The 22,815-nt window shown below is 49.7% G+C and overlaps 1 protein-coding gene across 2 annotated transcripts in view; it reads right to left on the bottom strand.

Moving 5' to 3' along the window:
- The window catches only part of WNK3 (WNK lysine deficient protein kinase 3), a 1,041,636-nt gene that overhangs the window by 940,111 nt on the left and 78,710 nt on the right, over nucleotides 1-22,815 (bottom strand). The window lies entirely within an intron of this gene.

The raw sequence follows: 22,815 nt of genomic DNA, 5'->3' as shown, positions 1-22,815 counted from the left end.
ACTCCGTTGCCTTTGCTGTTTTGGAGCCCTGAATTACCGCCTGCGCTACAGGAGTAGCAAAACCACCTTTACCCTGCGCTGCTGGATCGGCTAGGATGCCGGCAAACACCGCGTGGCCGCAGAGGAGGGTGAGGCGCTGGCCCCGGGACTGCGAGGACCAGCATACAACAGCTCCAGCTGGTCCTCTTCCCGCGAGAGCCGCGCCCCCTCACAGTGCCACGCCCACAGCCAAGCCCTTTAACATCTCGCGGCACCCGCTTCGCGGGTGCCACTCGTAATAGACTCCGTTGCCTTTGCTGTTTTGGAGCCCTGAATTACCGCCTGCGCTACAGGAGTAGCAAAACCACCTTTACCCTGCGCTGCTGGATCGGCTAGGACGCCGGCAAACACCGCGTGGCCACAGAGGAGGGTGAGGCGCTGGCCCCGGGACTGCGAGGACCAGCATACAACAGCTCCAGCTGGTCCTCTTCCCGCGAGAGCCGCGCCCCCTCACAGTGCCACGCCCACAGCCAAGCCCTTTAACATCTCGCGGCACCCGCTTCGCGGGTGCCACTCGTAATAGACTCCGTTGCCTTTGCTGTTTTGGAGCCCTGAATTACCGCCTGCGCTACAGGAGTAGCAAAACCACCTTTACCCTGCGCTGCTGGATCGGCTAGGACGCCGGCAAACACCGCGTGGCCGCAGAGGAGGGTGAGGCGCTGGCCCCGGGACTGCGAGGACCAGCATACAACAGCTCCAGCTGGTCCTCTTCCCGCGAGAGCCGCGCCCCCTCACAGTGCCTCGCTCCCACAATCCATCACATCTTAAAAGCGATCCCCGGAACGCGCATCGCGGGACGCGCGCGGGTCGCAGCCCGGGGCGAAGACCGGGCAAAGAGCGGGCCGTTTGAGGCCGTTCGAGAACGTGAGAGTCCGGTCCGGCCCACCCCCCTAAGCTCTATATTTTGGACATTCAAATACAGGTATCTATCACCTCTCTGACCTCTCCTACAAGCTAACAGTCGCCACACAAAGTTCTCCCTATAAACACTCATCGGAAAATGAATACGAGATCTAGCAAGCAAAAAAAACTTTAAAAAAACGGGATAGGAGAAAAACTGCTAGGCCCAATGGATGATTTTCTCGCCAAAGCAAATACATTCATTGACCAAAGTATAAGTCTAATTGAGGGGAGGGTCTCAACCGAACTTGCAATCGCACGTCGATCCTCAATGGGACTATTAGCAACCGCAAGAACTCCAGATATACAGTCACCGCCAACCCAAACCTCTGTGGCTGCAAACAGACTTAGCCTCCCAAACAATGTAGACCTTTCAGCCTCCCAACTCTCTGTAACTTTCACAGAAAGTGACCTAGAAAAAACCCCAGACATCTTCCCTGATCCAACCCTTGAAGAAGTAAGGCAAATGAGAGGGAGGCGGGAGGGAGCCATAAAGAAAAGGAACGCTAGGAAAAACCCAATCCACACTGAAAATACTAAAGCAACTGAGCACGTAGTTTTGGTTGGTGATACAAACCCAGCAGTATTACCCCATCACTCTGCTCCCCCAAATAACAACGTAGTAGTAATACATCAGCCACCACATGACCTTCAAGATACCTCTATTCCAGATCCCCCAAGCCCACAACAACTAGGCAAAGAAAGAGAAGCAGCGAGATTAATCAAGGAGATAGGTGACACTGATAACATCTGGCGGAAACCTATTCCACAGCCGTGGGAGCTAGATGTCGCTGGACCAAAACTACTGCCGCGACATAGTGACCCTGATAACTCCTGGTGGTCAGTAAATCAGAACCACCAGCAAAGAAGTCCCGTGGCAGATTATGGGCCCACAAAACAGACCTAGAAACTGGGAGCAGTGGGAGAGACCACCCCACCAACTATACGGATCCAACTATAGAGATACCATCAATGGGCAAAACTGGCCAGGCATACCGACTATGAATCGGTTCAGCGGCCTGGAAATGGTCGATTGACCAACAATCAAATCCCCGGAGCCCCCACAAACAACCTTGGCCCCATCCATCTCCACTCCAGCCCCTCCACAAATGAAAATCTCAGCCTTAGATAACACATCCTCACAGCTTCCTGTGATCTTTTGGAACGTGGCGGGTCTCCGAAACAAAATAGAGGACGGTTCGGCCGCTGGTTTCTTGAAACACGCCCAAATCATTTGCTTACAAGAAACCTGGGCAACGACGCCCCTACACCTTGAGGGATACAGGACATTTACATCCCCCGCCCTTCCTAGCATTTCAGGTAGACCTAAAGGGGGACTGGTAATCTACCTAGCAAATACAATTTCTGACATGAAGATCATCAAGGTAGACCTATTATCAAATTTCCAGATCCTCACCTTCATAATTGGGAAAAAACTCTTCATCACAATAATCAACTTATATAACAACTTAGAGGATGACAACTTTTTGAACGTTCTTTCCCTAATTCAAGAAAAAATAACCGAACATTGGCACCCCAAACAGAAAATTTGAAAATGCCCATATAATTTGGGGAGGAGATTTCAATCTACATCCCTGCCCCAACAACGACACCTGTGGAATGGTGGATGAATATGAGAACTCTATAGTCCACTTTATCCATTCAGGAGTGGGGCTAGCCATTAACAAAATACTTTCCGATCTGGATCTGCAAATTATAAACCCCATCCAACAGTCAAATAACAAACTAGAACCCACCTACAGAGGAAGGGGCCACGAGACCACCGTTGACTACGTAATAGTCTCAGAAGGCCTCAAAGACCAAATTAATAATTTTAAAATTTTGGAAAACAATCTTAGTGATCATTCCGCTCTAAGCCTAAACTTCCAAACAAATCAACCAAGAACACTGATGGCAACTATAGCAAAAACTCTAACACAGAACAGGCTAGAACTGGGCAAAAATAATGGATATACCATAAAATGGGAAAAAGTGGATCCCAATATTCTCACAAAACGGTTAGTAAAATCTGCCTATAATAACATTTTGATCTGTCTCGACCCCCATGCGGAGCCGAATCAAATCGTGGAAAACTTCAAGACAATAATAGAGCAAGTCAAAAAACTGCTAACCAAAACACCTAACCAAAATAAAACAAGCTCCATAGGTTGGTTTAACCGAGACTGTACCAAGGCACAGACTAACCTGAAGAAAGCTCTCGGAAATCCAAATAGAGACAAAACAAACATCCAAGCTCTTCGACGGGAGTATAACACTGCTAGAAAAGCAAGGAAAAAAGAACTGAAACAATCTTTGTGGAACGCTCTGCACAAGAGTGCACTTCTGAAAGACAGCCAGGCATTCTGGAAAATAGTTAAATCCCCCTTGCTAACGGACCCCAACGGCCCAAAAATAGACGTGGCCATAGACGAGGATTCGTGGGTGAACCACTTTTCAAAAATCTTCAAATTGACATCTACTAGTGAAGAACACCATCCTAACATCTACCCAGTAGTTTACCCAATTTCAATGGATGTTGAGCTGCAGGATTTCGAAATGGCGTTATCTTTAAGTAAGAGTGGGAAAGCTCCCGGCCCTGACGGGGTCCCAGTCGACTTATTTAAACATCTTCCAGACCTCTGGGTACCAATACTCACAAGAGTTTGCATAGCAACAACGAAACTCGGCCTGTTAGAGTCATGGTCATCTTCCATCATGGTCCCAATCTTTAAGAAGGGGGACCGACAAGACACTAAGTGCTACCGACCAATCTCGCTCCTCGACTCCTTGGGCAAAGTAGTTGGCAGAGTCCTTCTTGAAAAGCTACAGCAATGGGTAGAAGACAAAAACATCCTCTCGGACTTACAGTTCGGGTTCAGGGAGGGCTTTGGAACTGTCGAACAGGCCCTAAATCTAAGCTTGTTAACATCAAAATATACCCATGCTAAACCTGGTCCCATCTACATGGTATATGTGGATTTGTCCTCCGCATTCGACTGCGTTTCGCACGCGAAGCTCTGGTCACTGCTGAGCGCAATGGGGGTAGACCCCCCTCTTTTGGACTCTGAGGGAGCTATACAGTGAAGCCACGGCGAGAGTGAGGTACGGGACAAAAGGAGAACTGACGTCACCATTTAGGGTAGAGCGGGGAGTGAGGCAAGGCTGCGTCCTGGCCCCCTTCCTCTTCTCTTTGTACACCAATGGCCTAGAAGAGACTATGTTGAGAGGGGGGAGGGACCTCCCTAGAGCAAAAGATCGCTTGATCCCCGCGCTGCTTTACGCGGACGATGCAGTCATTCTAGCACGTACCCCCATCGAACTGCAGAAATCTTTATCTAAATACGCAGACTTCATGGGTGCCTTGGACTTGCACATTAACGTCAAAAAAACTTTTGTCATGGTAGTCGGTGGATCAAGAAAAGTAACTAAGTCCATCTTTCTGAAAGATCAAAAAATTGAAAAGACCTCACAATATCCCTACTTAGGCATTATGATCGATGACGCCCTAAACTGGAAAGCGGCGGTTGAGGCCAGGAGACATCTCTTCAAACGAGCTATCATGGCGTTGATGAAATTCTCCAATAAACTCGGGAAAAGACCACCAGTAGAATTGCTACAGATTTATGCTGCGAAATGCCAAGCCATCGCACTATACGGTGCAGGGATCTGGGGACATACACCCACCGGCTCTATACAAAAAGAGGAGAATATCTTCATGAGATTCCTTTTATCAACTCCAAGAGGCACCTCCACCTATGCCTCACACATGGAACTGGGAATCCCACATATCGAAGATTGAATATGCTACTTACCAGTATGCATCTGTTCTTGGCATGTAGGGCTGCTGACATTCATATCTGTGCATAGATCGCCGCCTAGTGTTGGGTCCGGATGTTTGCACGTTGTTGTCCTGGAAGAGTCTTCGAAGTATCCTTGGATAGGTGACTCCTCCCCTGGACTACAGTGCGCATGGGCATCCCCTCCATCCTCAGATTGTTTTTCGCCATTGTGGCAGTGATGGAGTAGATACAGAAAGTGATGACCATGCTTTACAGTAATTCTGAGAGCTGCAGCTGCGACAGGCGCCGGGGAGGAGGGAGGGCGATATGAATGTCAGCAGCCCTACATGCCAAGAACAGATGCATACTGGTAAGTAGCATATTCAGTTCGAGGCATGTGGGCTGCTGAATTCATATCTGTGCATAGAATGTATAGCAGTGCCCTCTATTAGCGGCGGCTACCCGTGCCAGCTGCAGCGGTCTGAAAAAGAGTTTTTAGAACAGCCTGTCCTACAGCTGCCTGCTGTTTTGACTGCACATCTACACAATAGTGTTTAGTAAATGTGTGTGTAGTGGACCATGTGGCTGCTCTGCATATATCGTGCAGGGGAATATTTCCTAGAAAAGCCATGGAAGCCCCTAACTTACGTGTTGAGTGGGCTCGTGGTGGAATAGTTAATGTGCGTTTTGCCTTTTGATAACAGATTTGAATACACTTAACTATCCATCTGGCTATCCCTGCTTTGGAGATGGCGTTACCTTTGTGGTGCGGGGCAAAGGCAACGAACAGTTGTTTTGTCTTCCTAAAGGGTTTAGTCCTGTCGATGTAGTACATGAGGGCCCTCCGTACATCTAGTGTATGGAGTGCCCTTTCTGCGACAGTTTGCGGGTTTTGGAAGAAAACGGGCAGTTCGATAGTCTGATTCATGTGGAACTGCGATATTACTTTGGGCATGAATTTTGGGTTGGTACGTAGTACGACCCTGTTGGCATGAACCTGTATAAATGGCTCTTGAACGGTTAGTGCCTGGAGTTCACTAACTCTTCTTAAGGAAGTGATCGCTACCAGGAAAGCTACTTTCCAGGTGAGGAATTGAATCTCGCATGAGTGTGGAGGTTCAAAGGGTGGACCCATTAGGCGTGTGAGGACCAGGTTGAGGTTCCACATTGGAGCTGGTGGGTGGCTTGGTGGAATGACTCGTTTGAGTCCTTCCAAGAATGCTTTGATGGCAGGCACTCTGAATAGAGAGAGGTGCTGCCTGGTTTGCAGATAGGCTGATATTGCGGTCAAATGGACACGTATGGAGGTGTACGCCAGATTGCATCGGTATAGGTGTAATAGGTAGCAAATGATGTTTTGGATGGATGCGTCCAGCGGGTTAATGTCATTATTACTGCAATAAATGCGAACCTTTTCCATTTGGCTGCATAGCAAGCTCTTGTAGTGGGTCTTCTGGCCTCCTTGATGATGTCCATACAGTCAGGTGGCAGGTTGAGATAGCCAAACTCTAGGACTTCAGGAGCCAGATTGCCAGGTTCAGCTGTTGCGGATCTGGGTGCTGAATCTCTCCATGGTTCTGCGTCAAATGAGCGGGTTTGATCCGCAGCCTTTGATGCGGCACCACGGAAAGTTCGAGGAAGGTGGTGTACCATGGCTGGCGTGCCCACGTAGGAGCAACTAGGACGAGTGTCAGGGAGTGTTGTCTGAGTTTGCGAGCCACCAGCGGTATCAACGGCGCTGGGGGAAAAGCGTACGCAAATCTGCCGGACCAGTTCATCCATATCGCATTGCCCTGCGACTGCGGATGTGGGAACCTGGCGGCAAAGCTTTGGCATTTTGCGTTTTCGCTTGTGGCGAACAGGTCTATCTCCGGATGACCCCACTGCTGGAAGTACGGCTGGAGTACTGATGGGTGTAACTCCCACTCGTGCATCTGGTGGCTGTCTGCTGAGCAGATCCGCCATCTGGTTGTCCTTGCCGGGGAGGTGTTCCGCCATGAGGAACATGTTCCTTTGAATGGCCCACTTCCACATGCTCTGAGCCAGATGAGACAACTGTGGAGAGTGTGTTCCTCCCTGTTTCTGTATGTAGTACATTGCGGTCATGTTGTCCGTCCGGATCAACACGACCTTGTTGCACAGATGTACTTTGAATGCCTTCATGGCCAGGAAGATTGCCATCAGTTCCAGAAGGTTGATGTGCATCTTCTTCTGTTGTGTCGTCCATAGTCCCTGCACTGTGTAGTGGAGTACATGAGCTCCCCATCCCTGGAGAGACGCGTCCACTGTCAGTACTATTTGTGGAACAGGCTCTTGGAACGGTCGGCCCTTGCAAAGGTTTTGTGGATTCCACCAATGCAGAGAGTTGTATGCCCGACCGCTCACCAACACTAGGTCTTTCAACTGTCCTTGAGCCTGATTCCACTGACGTGCTAGGCACTCCTGAAGCGGGCGCATATGTAATCTCGCGTGTGGGACTATGAAGATGCAGGAGGCCATCATGCCTATCAACTGCATGAACACTCGCGCTGGAAGTGAGTGTTTGGGTTTGAACTTGGAAATCAGCAGTTGCATGCTGTTGATCCTCACTAAATTTGGCTGAGCTGTGGCCGCCAGAGTGTGTATAGTCGCACCTAGATACTGTTGTACGTGTGCGGGCTGGAGATGGGACTTTGGGTAATTTAGTGAGAATCCCAGACTGTGAAGAAGGTGAATGGTGCGGGACATGTGGCTGGCACATTGCTGGGCTGACTTCGCTTGAACGAGCCAGTCGTCCAGGTAGGGGTAGACGTGTATGTGCTGCCTCCGTAGATGTGCTGCCACCGTAGCTAGGCACTTCGTGAAAACCCTGGGCGCTGTTGTCACGCCGAAGGGAAGGACTTTGAACTGGTAATGCTGTCCCTGAACAGTGAACCTGAGGTATTTTTTGTGTGAGGGGTGAATGGGGATGTGGAAATACGCATCCTTGAGGTCCAGCGTGGCTAGGAAGTCTCCCTGCTTGAGAAGCGGAAGGACTTGCTGGAGAGTGAGCATGTGAAAGTGCTCTGAAAGAATGTACCGGTTCAGGGGTCTTAGGTCTAATATAGGTCTGAGTGACCCGTCCTTTTTTGGTATTAAGAAGTAGAGGGAGTACACTCCCGTACCCTGCTCGTGGACGGGTACGACCTCTATAGCGCCTTTTAGAAGCATACTTTGCACCTCCTGCTGTAAGAGCGTTAAGTGCTCTGAGGACATAGGACGGTTTCTTGGCGGTATTGTGGGTGGAGTGGAGGTTAACTCCAGACAGTAACCGTATTTGACAATATCTTTGACCCACCTGTCCGTGGTGATGGAGTTCCACGTGGACAGGAACCTTTGTAGCCTTCCCCCGACAGGTGTTATGTGGTCGGAAGGAAGGGAGAGGGCGTCACTGCTTGTTTTTGGGGGAGGACCTGGTGTTGCCGTAGCCGCGTCCTCTGCCCTTTGTACTGGAGCCACGATATCCACCTCGGGTGTTTTTATCGTAGGTGGTCTGTGTATTGCCTTTGTTATACGTTTGTTGTGACCCCTGTCCTCTACCTGCTCCCTTGTTTCCGGGGCGACGAAAGGAGCCGCTCCGAAAGGACTGAGTTTGGAGAGCGCCCATGGACTTTGCAGTGTCCGTGTCCTTTTTGATCTTCTCAAGGGTGGTGTCAACCTCCGGCCCGAATAAATAGTCGGGGTTGACAGGCTGGTTGAGTATATTATTTTGTACCTCAGGCTTGAATCCAGAGATTCGTAACCAGGCATGTCGTCGCAGCATGACGCTTGTGTTTATGGCCCTGGCAGCTGTGTCAGCGGCATCTAGTGCACACTTGATGGAAGCGTTCGTGAGTAGCTGTCCTTCTCTGATGAGAATTTCTGCGCCTTCTTTGAACTGGTCAGGGAGATGTTGGAATAGTTGCTCCAATGTGTCATAGTGCGCTCTATCATAGCGAGCAAGGAGCGCTTGAGTGTTGGCTATGCGCCATATGTTGGCAGCTTGGGCGGCAACTCGCTTGCCAGAGGTCTCTAACACCTTGGACTCTTTGTCCGGGGCAGGAGCGTCACCTGTCGTTTGCGAGTGTGCCCTCTTGCGAGCATTCGCTACGACAATGGAGTCTAGTGGTAATTGGCCTCTGATGTAAGTAGGATCCCCAGGTGCTGATCGGTATTTCTTATCAATCCTGGGGTTTATCACTCGTGCCCTGGTGGGTTCCTTGAAAATGTCCTTGGCTGGTTTGAGGCCTCCTTTCAACATGGGCAGAGTCTTTACATGCCTTTCTGAGGATGCGAAAGTGTCCATAAGAAAGTCATCTTCGATGGTGTCAGAGTGAAGCTGCACCCCATGGTTATTCGCAGCACGTTCGATAAGAGCGTTGAAGGCTGCAGTATCCTCTGTGGGAGATGTTTTTGCCCCATAGAGTTGTGGGTCCTGTGCATCGAGAGGTGCACCTGGGTCTACAGGGTCGCCCCAAGTGTGATCAGGGTCCTGCTGGTCATCAGGGTCTATGTCTCCACGGTAGGGGATTTGGTCCTCCATGTAGTCCTCCAACGCATCCGTGTCGGAGTGTGTGGGAGAGAATAATTGTGGATCCTGGTAGGATGAGTGGAAAGGTTCATAAAGGACAGGTTCTGATTCTACAGTCAGCTTCCTTTTTAGTGGGATCCTGAAAGGGTCCAACGGTGGTTCCGAAGTTATCCTCCGCTCGTGGAGAATCATCCTGCCAGTGTTGGCGTCGATGACATGTGCCGGAGACGTCTCGGCAGGTGTAATCGTGGTCTGGGTGACCCGTGTCCTGAGTTGGAATATTTTCGGGATTGTGGACGGCGGCAAGCCAAAGGTAATGTTGGCTGGCACCGAAGAGGCTGCCGGAGCGTCGATCGGTCCGGAACCCGACGGGTCCTGGAGGGCAGTCTTGGTTTTGCTGCTTTGTGCCGCAACGGGTCGCGTTTGGAGCGCCTTTGAGGCTTTTGCACCGACCAGGTTCGTAGAGGCGGCCGTGGACTTTTTCGGCGCCGGTGGTTCATCGAGTCGAGGTGTAGAAATGACCGTCGACGTCTTCGATGCGTGAGGCTTTGGTGTTGTCGAGGGAGCGATGCGAGACGTAGCAGGCAGTGCGGTCCTCGGTGTCGGTGGCGTCGGGAGTTGAGCAGGTTTGTTGGCGCCGAAGGCCTTTTTCCGTATGTCGACTCCGATGTCGCCCGCTTCAAGTTCGGCACCGAAGTCTCTCTTGGTGCGCTCGGTGCCGACGCGTTTCACTGGCGTGGAAGGCGTGGAAGGCCTCGATCCGACTAGCGCCACTTTCGGTTTCGGTTGAACCGGTGCAGCTTTCGGTTTCGGTTTTGTAGAAGTGAAACCAGCCGTTTTAGGCAGTAATGGCTGCCGCTTAATGTCCGAGGCCGGGCCCGAGGGCGGGGCCGAAGAACTGCGGGATGGGTCTCGGGTAAGGCCCGAAGGCGATCCCTCGACCGGAGCCATAGACTGTGGCACTGGGCTTTCTTCGGTCTGAACAGGCAGGCCTTGTTCATCATTGGAGCTACTCTCTTCGGCCCCTAAGGCCTCCTCGTCGTCTCCTACCTCGGTGTCGTCTTCACCTCTGTGGAAGAGTGATTCGTCGACTTCGTCCGATCCGGAGTCGTGTTCGGAAACGGGACTGGAGGGTAGGACTTCCAATTCTTCGACATCTTCGGCCTCGTTGAAGATGTCCGCTGGTGGCGGTGCCGCGTGCTGCGCTTCGAGTCTCGCCGCTCGTCGATTCCGTAGAGTCTTTTTGGAACGGAACCGGGCACAGGCCATGCATGTCGATTCGTCGTGGTCCGGCGAAAGGCATTTGTTGCACACCGGATGGACGTCGATGTGGGGGTACTTCGCATTGCATACCGGACACCTCTTGAATGGCGTCCTCGATTCCATCGTCGAAGTAGTCGATGGACAGGTAAATGCGAAAAAAGTCGGTCCTGAAAGTTAGTAAACTAACAAGGTGGTATCGAAAACCGATCGATAAACAGTACCGACGCGAACTAAAGGCCTTTTGGCCTCGACAAAGTTTTTTCCTAACTTGAGCTAAGATAGCACATCCGAACCCAATGGCGGAAAAAAACAATCTGAGGATGGAGGGGATGCCCATGCGCACTGTAGTCCAGGGGAGGAGTCACCTATCCAAGGATACTTCGAAGACTCTTCCAGGACAACAACGTGCAAACATCCGGACCCAACACTAGGCGGCGATCTATGCACAGATATGAATTCAGCAGCCCACATGCCTCGAACTTAATGAAAATCCAACCTCTTTTACTTTGGAGGCGAGTTTGGTTGTCGGAAAAAAATAGCCTGACTAAAAGCATTCTACACGACACTATGGATTTGGACCACGCTCACAAAATAGCCTGGCTCTCCTATGTAAGACATTTTTTTTCCGACCTGGGTCTACAAAAATATTACCACACGCCAGAAAATTTGAAAGAAATATCCAAAAAAGAACTGAAACTAGTTGCGCTGAGCCATTTGGAATCCCTGAGACTGACTTCGCTGATTGCGAAAAAATCTGTTACTCACGCAACTATGACACAGCAGTCCCCGAAAATTCAGTCATATTTGACTCTGGAGATCACAACATATGAAAAGATGCTCCTAACAAGGTTCAGAATGAATTTCTTCTTCAGACTAGTGACATTTCCTGAAAAAAATAACTGGAATACTCAGATGGATCCGTGCCCATGTGATGATCTTTCCCAACAGTCCACCATGCACACAATATTGTTTTGCAAGTTTTTCCATACCCACCGAAAAACCTGGCTAATCCCTTTACTAAAAAAATGGGGCCACAGACAATGCCGTCCAGCTATGCTGGCACTTCAAACTTTGGACTCCGAATGTACTGTTTACCACGTACTGAATTTTCTAAAGTGTATCATGAGGCACAGAAATAACCTGTAAAACAGAGGACTAATTCGCATACCATCTAACCGTTTGCATTTTCTCTTTTTAACTGTATATTTAACTATACTTTTTAAACAAACTTTACTGTGAATATTTGTATGCTATGATATCTTTTATGGTTTTGCAATGCTAAAAAACCGAATAAAGATTATTATTATTAAAAAAAAACATCACACCCTGGGACCCAGCCCCCCCCCCACCCCTCCCCCCACCCCCGTCATCCAACCGCGACAGATACTGGCTCGTCTTCTTAAATATAGGGACAGGGACGCTGTATTAAGGCTGGCCCAGGAAAAAGGACACATACAACATGAGGGCAACCACATTGCTTTTTATCCAGATTTCACACAAGCTGTTCAAGCCGCCCGACGGGAATTCATTTCCGCTAAAAAGCTTTTTAAAAAATCAGGCCCAAAATATGCCATGCTATACCCTGCAAAGCAAAGGGTCAAGACCGGGGGCAAACCGATGATTTTCACCGAGGCTAGTGCTGCTCTGAAATTTGCAAAACAAATGGTGAGGAAGCAGCAGCTGAGAGACTCTGCAGCCACGGCCTCCCCAACCAGTCAGCTAAGTGACAATGACTAATATGTTTGCATGCTGGTCTATCTCACAGATGTACGGAGCGAACCCTGAAGCTCAACGACCCTCTAGCCATACCAGATGTTAATGGTTTGTTTTTTCTGGTTTTAAATAATTCTACTCTGCCACCCTGTTGCTCTTGCGACGGGGCAGTTCGCCGGCGAATCTTCGCCCCCTGGGATGATTCCCTTCAGCCTTGACTACACAGGGCTTTTGTTTGCGATGGGATGTATGGGAAATGCACAACCTAATTGGTGGTTTGGTGTGGGCGGGGGATGGGTAGGGGATGTGGTTGTTTTACTGGTTGTGTGTTCAATGCATTACACATTGAATTCTATCCGAGTGCACGACTCATTTTACTATGGATACCCAGCACATCAAGAACACCCATCTCATTACAGAGTTCGCCCTTATACAGCAGGTGAGCTGTCGTAGGGAGCAATTACAGGCACACCTTACTGAAAGGGAAATTGTCAGACACAGGGACACCTATTCCTACAACATCACATGTCCAAATTGACCTGTGTTACTTGGAATGTGCATGGCCGTAATGACCACAGAAAGGCACGGCTGGTGCAGTCATACCTGGCGAGACACGCCGTGGACGTATGCCTACAAAAGACCCATCTGAAGAGTACCGCTTGTGAAAGATTGAAATCCACAAGGTGGAGCGAGATTTACACCTCCTGCTGCTCTAACTATTCCAGGGGAGTGGCCACATTAATCAGATAGGGCATTCCTTGGCAGACAACAAAAGTAGTTAGTGATCAGATAGGGCATTCCTTGGCAGACTACAAAAGTAGTTAGTGATCCAGACGGACTATACCTATTGACTCTGGGAACCCTATTCCATAGACGGGTGCTTATCGCCAATATATATGGTCCCAATGTTGACAACCCCACGTTCCATCAGAATGTTTGGATTCATATGCAATAAATGGGGGACGCAGCGATAATCTGGGGGGTTGATTTTAATAATACCGTATTGTCACTTGAGGAAGACAGGGAGGGCACTTCCCGTACACATCACCCACAGGCGGCTGCGGTATTGAAAGGATTGCTTGCAGAGTATAGATTAGTTGACTTCTGGCAAATGTTTCATCCGAGAACTCTGGAAGGCACATGCATTATGCAGCAGCATAATGCCTGGTCCTGACTAGATTTCTGGCTTACCTCACAGGACCTCCACTCCTGGGTAATAGAGGCAACACATCATGCTCGCACTCTGAATGAAGTGCAGCAGACTGAAGCTGAACACGGACAAGACGGAAATCCTCATCCTCGGCTCCACCCCATCAGCCTGGGACGACTCCTGGTGGTCCTCAACCCTGGGGGCATCCCTGACACCTACCGACCATGCACACAACCTGGGAGTCATCCTCGACTCAACGCTCTCCATGACCAAGCAAGTCAACGCAGTCTCCTCCTCCTGCTTCAACACCCTCCGCTTGCTCCGCAAGATCTACAGGTGGATCCCCACGGACACGAGAAGAACAGTCACCCAGGCCCTAGTTAGCAGCAGACTCGACTACGGAAACGCCCTCTACACTGGAGCTCCGGCCAAGCTCATCAAACGACTACAAAGAATCCAGAACGCCTCTGCACGCCTGATCCTCGACATTCCACACCACAGCCACATCACCCCCCACCTGAGAGACATGCACTGGCTCCCCGTCGACAAGAGAATCTCCTTCAAACTCCTCATCCATGCACACAAGGCACTCCACAAGACCGGCCCAGCCTACCTCAACAGTCGACTCTCCTTCTACGTTCCCAACCGCCAGCTCCGCTCCGCCGACCTCTCCCTGGCCACCGTCCCGCGCAGTCGAAGAACCACCACCGGCGGCAGATCCTTCTCCCACCGCGCCGCCAAGACCTGGAACACCCTTCCTCTGAACCTACGACAGACCCAAGACCTCCTGACCTTCAGGAGGCAACACAAGACCTGGCTGTTCGACCAGTAGCGGCAACCTCCCCCGCCCCCCCCCTCTTCCTCCTCAGCGCCTTGAGACCCTCGCGGGTGAGTGGTGCGCTTTACAATTTCTGTGATTGATTGTTGGATCACTACCTGGTTGCATTGACCCTGCAGGTGCACAAAACTTATATAAAGCCCTTTGCGTGGCGCTTCTCGCCCAACGCTCTTCTAGATGCAGCTTTCTGGGAGGAGCTTCACGAGCAGATTAAAAATTACTTTAACCACAATGTAGGCACAGGTGGAGTCCGCCGGAGTGCTTTGGGAGGCGTTCAAGGTGGTTATCCGTGGGCACTGCATAGCGGGACAGTCCAGGGTACTCAGGGATATTCGCAGCAGGTTGAGCAGGCTTGAAACAGAGCGGCACACACTGGAAGCACAGTATTTCACTACACCCGCAGCCACAATCATGGGACAGATATGTAGCAAACTCACGGAATACCAAGATGAGACAGAAAGGGAGGAAAAATCCGTACATAAACATGCCACTGCGCGTAGATACGGAGAGGGGGACAGGCCTGGGAAAACACCAGCGAAACTTTTGCAACAGCCCAGGGGCTCCACATTCATTACAGCGCTCAATACCCCCGCTGATGGGGTAGTGCACTCCCCGATTGACAATCTTGCCACTATGCGTGATTTCAATGCTCAATTATAAACCTCTCAGATAACCCCCACGGACACGGTCCTAGAGGACTACTTCGATTCCATAGAGCTGCTGTGGTTCGGAAGAGCGCATCAGGAGTACCTTGATATATCCTTCACTGTAGAAGACGTGAGACAGGTCATCGGGAACCTGCAGGCAGATAAAGCGCCAGGTGCGGACGGCCTTACTGCTAAATTCTACAAAGAACACTCAGAGCTACTGGCCCCCTATCTATTAGAGGTATACCAGGAGGCACTACAAGAGGGAACTCTCCCTGGCTCGATGCGTGAAGCTATCATAATCACCCTCTTAAAACCGGACAAAGACCCCCAAACAATGCGATTCATATTGTCAACCCTCATTGATAAATTTAGATGCCAAAATCTTCGAAAAGCCTTTGGCCAACAGGCTTCAGCCCTTATTACCATTAATAGTGTGGCCGGATCAATCAGGCTTCGTGCCTGGAAGATCAATTCCCCACAATTTAAGGGCGCTATTCGGGCTGCTGCACTACCTTGCCCAACATGTATCCGCCATTGCAGCCCTTTTGGACGCCACCAAGGCGTTTGATTCTTTGGAATGGGCGTTCCTCTTCCCGTTGCTAAGACGCCTAGACCGGAGTCCCCTTTTTATCTGCCAAATTCAGCTTCTTTACTCGAAACCCACTGTACGGCTCAGAGTCAATGGATTGATCTCGGAGCCCATAGATATCACACGGGGCACCAGACAAGGCTGCCCCCTATCGCCCCTATTACTCGCGACCGAACCGCTGGCGGCTCACCTGCGGCAGCAGCACACAAACAGGGGGATAGGCTTTACAACCAGGGCTCTCACCGTGTCGATGGATGCGGACATCATTTTGTACATGGTAAACCCCAAAGAAAACCTGTCGCCCATGACACGTGAGGTTGTACAATATGGCGAACTCTCCGGGGTGAATATAAATTGGGTAAAGTCAGTAATCTTGCAACTTCCACCCGGAACCCAGGCTTTCGTGACGGATTATCCATTACTCTGGGCATCTGGACCGGTCCGCTATCTGGGCATCTGGTTTAGTGATGATTTGCAGGAACTGTGGACGACCAATTATGGCAGAGTGGTGGACTGGATTGAAGAGAGAGTCAAAAGATGGAAGACTCTTCCATTGTCTCTGGCCGGCCGCATAGCAGTGGCCAAGATGATTATATTACCGTAACTTTTATACCTTTTCGTAAACATTCCCTTACCACTCATGATGCAGTTTTTTAACCGACTCGCGTCACTCATGATTGGGTTGGTGTGGGCTGGGAGACAGCCCAGGATCTCCTGGGAAGTATTGACACTCCCCCAAGCGCAGGGCGGCATGGCAGCACTCGATTTTCTCCTATACGTGTACAGTGCACATGGGCAATACTTGCATTTTTGGGTGCACCCCACACCATTTCAACCGTACGCTGCAAAAGAAATAGATAGGGCGGGGCCCTTCCCTTTGTCCACAGCACTATTCCACACATACAAGCGCCCTCGCCATGAAATTGACACTGTACAAGTTTTAAGATGGGCAAGGGCCTCCGCAAACGGGCACAATTGGACATGCCACTCCCCAACAATACATTACTCCCGCCACACCTAGAGCCCAGAACACATCAATGCACGTCCAAGCATAACAAAGAAAGGAGGCGATCTCTATCCCGCAGATATTTTTCTCACACTATCACAAATGTGCGACCCCACACCACCTTCAGCGCTGGATAACATACTTCCAACTCCGGGCATCATGCAAAAAGAAATTCCCCACATTTCCTGAGCCGCCACCAACATTGCCAGCGCTGGAAAACATATTAGTGATGGTATCAAGGAGGAAATTAATTTCTCGTATTTATAACGGCGCTCAGAAAAGATATCCAATCATCATTCCAACCGCTAGCAGGGCCTGGGAGGAGGACCTGGAGTAGGGAATCACAGACAAGCAATGGGAACTTAGCTGTGGACTGATTGAGCTGCAGTCACCAAATTACCATCTCCGTCTCATCCACTTCAAGTATATGCATCGCCTTTATCGTACACCCATCCAATTACATAAGATGGGGCTGCGTGAGGACGACCGCTGCTGGAGATACGGGGCCTCCTGGGCGACCTTCCTCCATCTGGCATGGCAGTGTAGACCAACTGCGAATTACTGGGTCAACATATTGCCATCACGGGTGAGCCTAGTAGGGGGAACGAATTTCGGGCAAAAGGAGCCAGGGGTCATCCGGAAAGGGATAGAAGCGACTCACCATGTCATCATCAATTTACGGGCACCGTCTTTCGCCATCTTGTGGGGCAGGTATAGGAGGGTCCTCGCCATCTTGGGGAACAGAATTCGGTCGGAAATGGCTGCAACGCAATTGAGGTAATTGAACTTCGATCAGAGGGCAGGTTCAGCAGAAGGGCAAACGAGGCAGCGGGAGGTCAGGGGAGGGCGTGGGCTGCGCAGAGGATGAGCGCTGGTCCGGTCCCAGGGGTTCCGGTAAAGGTTTGTTATTCTATTTTATAAGGCTCCCCAATGACAACGGGGAGGCAACAGGAGACCAGCAACCCCAGCAATGAGGGACCAGGACAATCGCCAACATTGGACCCATCCCAGCGTCTGCACTGTGGGGGGAAGTGGAGAACATGTAGAGGTGTGTCGGCTCCCAAAGGAGAAAACACTACAAGCAAAGGAACGGAGAGTCCACTGGTAGACCGATCGTGAGTCTATTCGCTGGGGGGTGTGGGGGGAAAAGATGAGGCGGCATCACACGTCCGTCCTGGAGGCCCGAGAAGACAAGGGCTGCGCGGTGGTAGTGCGCTATTCAAGGGCGGGAGGCCACAGTGGCTGGCAGAGTTTTATGACTCCCTAAAAGCGGAAAGCCAGAAGGAGTTCATAGCCCTAGTAAAGGTGGACCGAGTTGGTTGCCACCGTGGGCCCATTGAGTCACAGCTCACCTCGAGTCCTAAGGGCTAGGTCCGGTGGGCTTGATCTTGGATGGAAGCGTCCCTCCATGTCCCTGTTCGGAGGGCTAGATCCTGGTGGGCTTGGTCCTGGATGGGAGCGGAGAGGAAATCGTCGGATCTGCAGAGATCGCCTCAAGTCAGGCTGGTTGGAGTCGCACTACGTTCTCGTCAGAAGGCCTGATCCTGCAAGGGAGCAGTGAGGAAAACGTTGTATATCTGGATATCTGGAGAGCGCCTCACGTCCGGCTCGGTTGGCTCGATCCTGGTGAAGAGCGGCGAGGTGGACGAGGAGAGGGCACGTCGGATCCTTGGGGATCGTCCCTGACGGTGAGACACTTTCCAAAAATAGTTACGTTATAATTCCGTTAAGTAGTTAAAGGTATGAAGATAGGAGACAGATGGTCGCAACATCAATCAATCAATCAGTGACACTTGTAAAGCGCGCTACATACCCGTAGGGTCTCAAGGCGCTGGGGGGGGGGGGGGGGGGGGGGAGCCGCTACTGCTCGAACAGCCAGGTCTTCAGCTTCTTCCTGAAGGAGAGGTGGCCTTGGGTCAGGCGCAGGTCGGTCGGGAGGGAGTTCCAGGTCTTGGCAGCCAGGTAGGAGAAGGACCTTCCTCCTGTAGTCGCTCTTCGGATGCGGGGGACGGCGGCGAGGGCGTGGTTGGCTGATCGGAGGTGGCGTTTGGGAGCGTGGAAGTTGACTCGGCTGTTGAGGTAGCTCGGGCCTTGGTCGTGTAGGGCTTTGTGTGCGTGGGTGAGGAGGCGGAAGGTGATTCTTTTGTTGACGGGGAGCCAGTGAAGGTCTCTCAGATGTCCGGAGATGTGGCTGGTTCGTGGGATGTCGAGGATGAGTCTGGCTGAGGCGTTCTGGATCCGCTGGAGTCTCTTCTGGAGCTTGGCGGTGGTACCGGCGTAGAGGGCGTTGCCGTAGTCCAGTCGGCTGGTGACGAGGGCCTGGGTGACGGTCTTCCTGGTCTCGGTGGGGATCCACCAGAAGATCTTCCGTAGCATGCGTAGGATGTTGAAGCACGCCGAGGAGACGTTGTTGACTTGCCTGGTCATGGAGAGGGAGGAGTCCAGGAGGAAGCCCAGGTTGCGTGCATGGTCTGTCGGTTTGGGTGCGGTGCCCAGGGCGGGAGGCCACCAGGAGTCGTCCCAGGCGGAGGGTGAGGAGCCCAGGATGAGGACCTCCGTCTTGTCCGAGTTCAGTTTCAGGCGGCTGGTCGTCATCCACTCGGCTACCATAAAAGCAATTTAGAACTGGCACAAACCAATATGTGGCAAAATTAGGAAAGAGATCTAGGAATTGAGACAGTGGACACAGGCATTAAAGTCTTGGCTACGGTGACTAAGTCATCCATTTGCGTACAGAATTATGACTAGATAGAACCGGTCTCCTCCTTGATTGAAGGCCATGTTTGAAACATCAGCTACATGAAGGAAAGGCTACAGCGAGAGTGCTACGCTTCCTCACATGTAGTGATCTTGCATCTATATACAATCCTATGTGAAGGCGATACAGTCAAAGATTACAAATATAAGCAGGATCATTCTCCCACTCCTCCCTTTCGATTTGCTTTTTAGGAATCCATAGGAGAATAATATATACCTATTATACCGATTAGTAAGTACATTTTCCACCTTCTACAGCTGGCTAGATTAGCGATTACACACATTTGGATGGATGATTACCCCCCAATTAATATTTAGTGGGGGAAAATATTGAATATTTATGTAATGGGAAAGATATACATAGTTAAATGTCTATATTTGAAAATGTCTGGCTTCCCTCAAACTCCATAAGAAGAAAGTACAAGTTTTGGGCGGGTATTCAACATCTATGTCACTAGCATTGCACCGATCTTTACTGTGTGAAATGTCTACCTCTTCTATTATTGTCAAAGATAATGATCAAAAGCAGGAATAACGTGAAAACGCTTGAAGGACTCTCCACAGAATTTATTGTGGAATAGTCCTAACACCCTGGGACCACCCCTATATTGTTACTTAGAAATTATCAATATTGTAACGTTTATTCAATGTGATTTGATAGTATGAGTTTGCTGGAATACTGGCACCAGTGGACTTTCAGACAATGTTGTAATGGCTCCTTGCGGAGGAAAGTATGTGGGACCAGGAAAACACCTCATCGATTCTAGAAGGAATGACATCTGTCTTGGTGTGCGATGGTTTGTCTTTATAGGAATGAGACACTTGTCGTTGACAACAGTCTCTCCGCTGAAGAACACACTTTTGCTTCCTGTGTTTCCAAAACCACTCCTAGGTCATGTATACATTGTGCCCAGTCGAAGTGGACTTGTCCAGATAGTTACAGAAGTCTAGTAGTGATGTTCGGTGTAGAAAATATGCTTTTTCGCACAAGTCCTGTCCTTCTTCTCAGCTAGGTACTGTTGGTATTTTCACTCTCCTGACTGAGAAGTCCCTAACTGGTTTCTCAAAGCATGCGCTCTTTTTAATGGCAAGTTCCTTGTTTTTAGCTTCTCAGCGACAGGCACACAACTTGTCTGTTCCTTTTCTGTGAGAGCATCAGAAGGACCTAAAGTATCAGTCATGGAGAGGTTTCTCGGTACTGCTCAGTCCAGATTTGTAACACTTCCTTTAGCCACACCCTGGATCTCACCCCCCACCCCTGGTTAATATAATGGATGTTGGTAGCGTTGTCCATTAGAATGAGCACCATCTAAGTTGTTACACATGGAAGAAACGACTAGATGGACAGCTCTCAATTCCAGATTAATGGGGTAGTTTCTCCATAAAGGACCATCTACCCTGAGCTGAAATATCTCTAAAGCTATCTAGCAAGGCATCTGTGGTAATCGTGTTGGATCCTACTGGAACTGTACTCCCTCCAACATGTTTGTTCTCCTGCACCATCACTCTGGAAGTTGTTCAACAGGGATTGTCTGCTCCCAACAGCATTCAGGCATTCCTGAAGTGGACGCATATACAGTCTAGCATTAGAAAGATGCACGAGGCCATACTTCCCAGAACAGAGGACACCTCTCAGATGGAGCTGTGGTTAATTTCAGATAAACAGTTTTCACACATAAGAATAACAGTCTTTTATCCAAAGGAGATGCTCTTACTAGGAGCAAGTCTATTGTGGCTCCTAAATCTCCATCAGTGAGGGCAGCTGCAACGTTGTTCCTTTCCTGCTGACGCTTTGATGCATACCTGGCTTTACAAGTCAGTGGTGCAAGGACGAGTAGCACCCCCTTCTTTCTCGGTGATGCTGCTACTATTGTCACAGTTGTTTAATACTTTTAGGGGGGACCAGAATCGGAAAGGAAGGATTTGAAACGGATTGTGACCTACTTTGAATCTGAGGATTTTCTCATGTATTCTGAAAATCACGTTTTGTGAAAATAGCCATCTTGCAGGACCATAGATTACATCTAAACTCCTTTGTGAAGATAGGGAAAAAATTGATGTAGGGCCAACATCTAAATCGTCTCCTTCACCCATTTGCTGGCACATTTAGGATCAGGATGGGACAAATAACTAACTTTGGACTTTTCTTCAGGACTATGAAATAACAAGAATACATCTTTTGTTTCTCTGAGACGGGGGAGTCTTTCTCCAGTGCTCTTGTTCAATAAAGTCTTGTTGGATAAGATGTTTCAAGTGTAGTTGTTTTTGTTTCTTTGGGGAGAAGGAAGGTGGAGAAGAACGGAATCGGGTTAAGCTGAATCTGGTTTTCTAATCCGATTTTTCAAAAACAGCACTCAGTTGTCATTCATTATCTCTTGCCAGGAGGAAAACATGGTTGAAGTGTTACCTCTGACTGGGACGCTGCACAGTGGTGGCAGAGAGAGAAAGTTGCTGCTCGTAAGAAGAATCTTACCCACAGCCATAGGAGGTTGGTGTGTTTTTTTTTCTCCAAATGTGAATACATGTTTGAAGCAGGGATTTTCCAAATCTCTTAAACTAGACCTTTCGGAACTCCTAGTACATCCACATGGAAGCCAAAGAGGGAAAACTGAGAGAAAGGAAAGTTCTATGTTTTTTGTTGAGCTCGAGGAAAAAGGGAGAGGAGCTTCAGCCTAGAGTTGTGTTCAATGGAAATCCCAAGATCAATATCTATTTCTGACAGATCAGCTGCATCCTTAACCGTGCCAATAGTTTGGTTAGAAGCAGTCATGCCTTCCTGAAGGACGCCTTTAAAACACCCTCTAACTCCCTCAGCGACAGTTCATCAAGTCCCACAGTTCCCTATTTTAGCAGCGGAGTAGTGCACCTACCCTCAGCGCGGTTGAGGAACTGGAGCATAGTTTTTTACCCAACAATTCAATCTTCTTCTTTTCATTCTCTGGTGGATAAGAAGAGGTTAAGCCTGAAGCACTAAACCACGTTTTCAACACATTTCTAGGGTTTAACAAAGTAATATGTTACAACCATTCACCCAGCCAGCCAACGCCGGCACTCTTCAGCAGTGCACAGACGTTTGTGGTGTTGGCCGCCGGGCCTGCCCATCAGAACCCCCATTTTGAAGTGTGGTATGAATATGAGAGTACCGTCAATGAGAAAGCCAAGCAATTTAGCAGTTGTAGCAGGGAAGAGTCTATAGCCTATATATTAACACTGGTATTTCAGCTGGCTCAAACCTCATGTTGGATTTTTGGGATAAAAACAGAAACTCTGGTTACTGTGGATTAGTCTTTGAGAGTGGTTAGTCACCCAGGTATATATAGCTTTACCTATGCCACTTTCGAGAGATGTGATGTTGCTGAACGTGGAGAGTTTCAAGTAGGGTAGGGTATCGTCTACATATTGAGGGAGTTTGATGCCAGTGTTTTCCAGTAACTGGCCTACGGGTTCCACGCAAAAGATGGAGAGAAATGAAGATAAGATCGAGCATTGTGCAAAACCAAAGATATCCTGTTAAAGCCTGGAGGTGAAGCTTCCTATTTTTACCAAATGGGAATGTAAGGAATGATTTGAAGCAGCTGAGCACTGAATTTCTTAGGCCCAATT

Source organism: Triturus cristatus, chromosome 10, assembly GCF_964204655.1.
Source record: "Triturus cristatus chromosome 10, aTriCri1.1, whole genome shotgun sequence".
In the NCBI taxonomy this organism is placed as follows: domain Eukaryota; kingdom Metazoa; phylum Chordata; class Amphibia; order Caudata; family Salamandridae; genus Triturus; species Triturus cristatus.
Note: the sequence above shows the minus strand (reverse complement) of the source record. Positions and strands in the feature narration are given on the sequence as shown.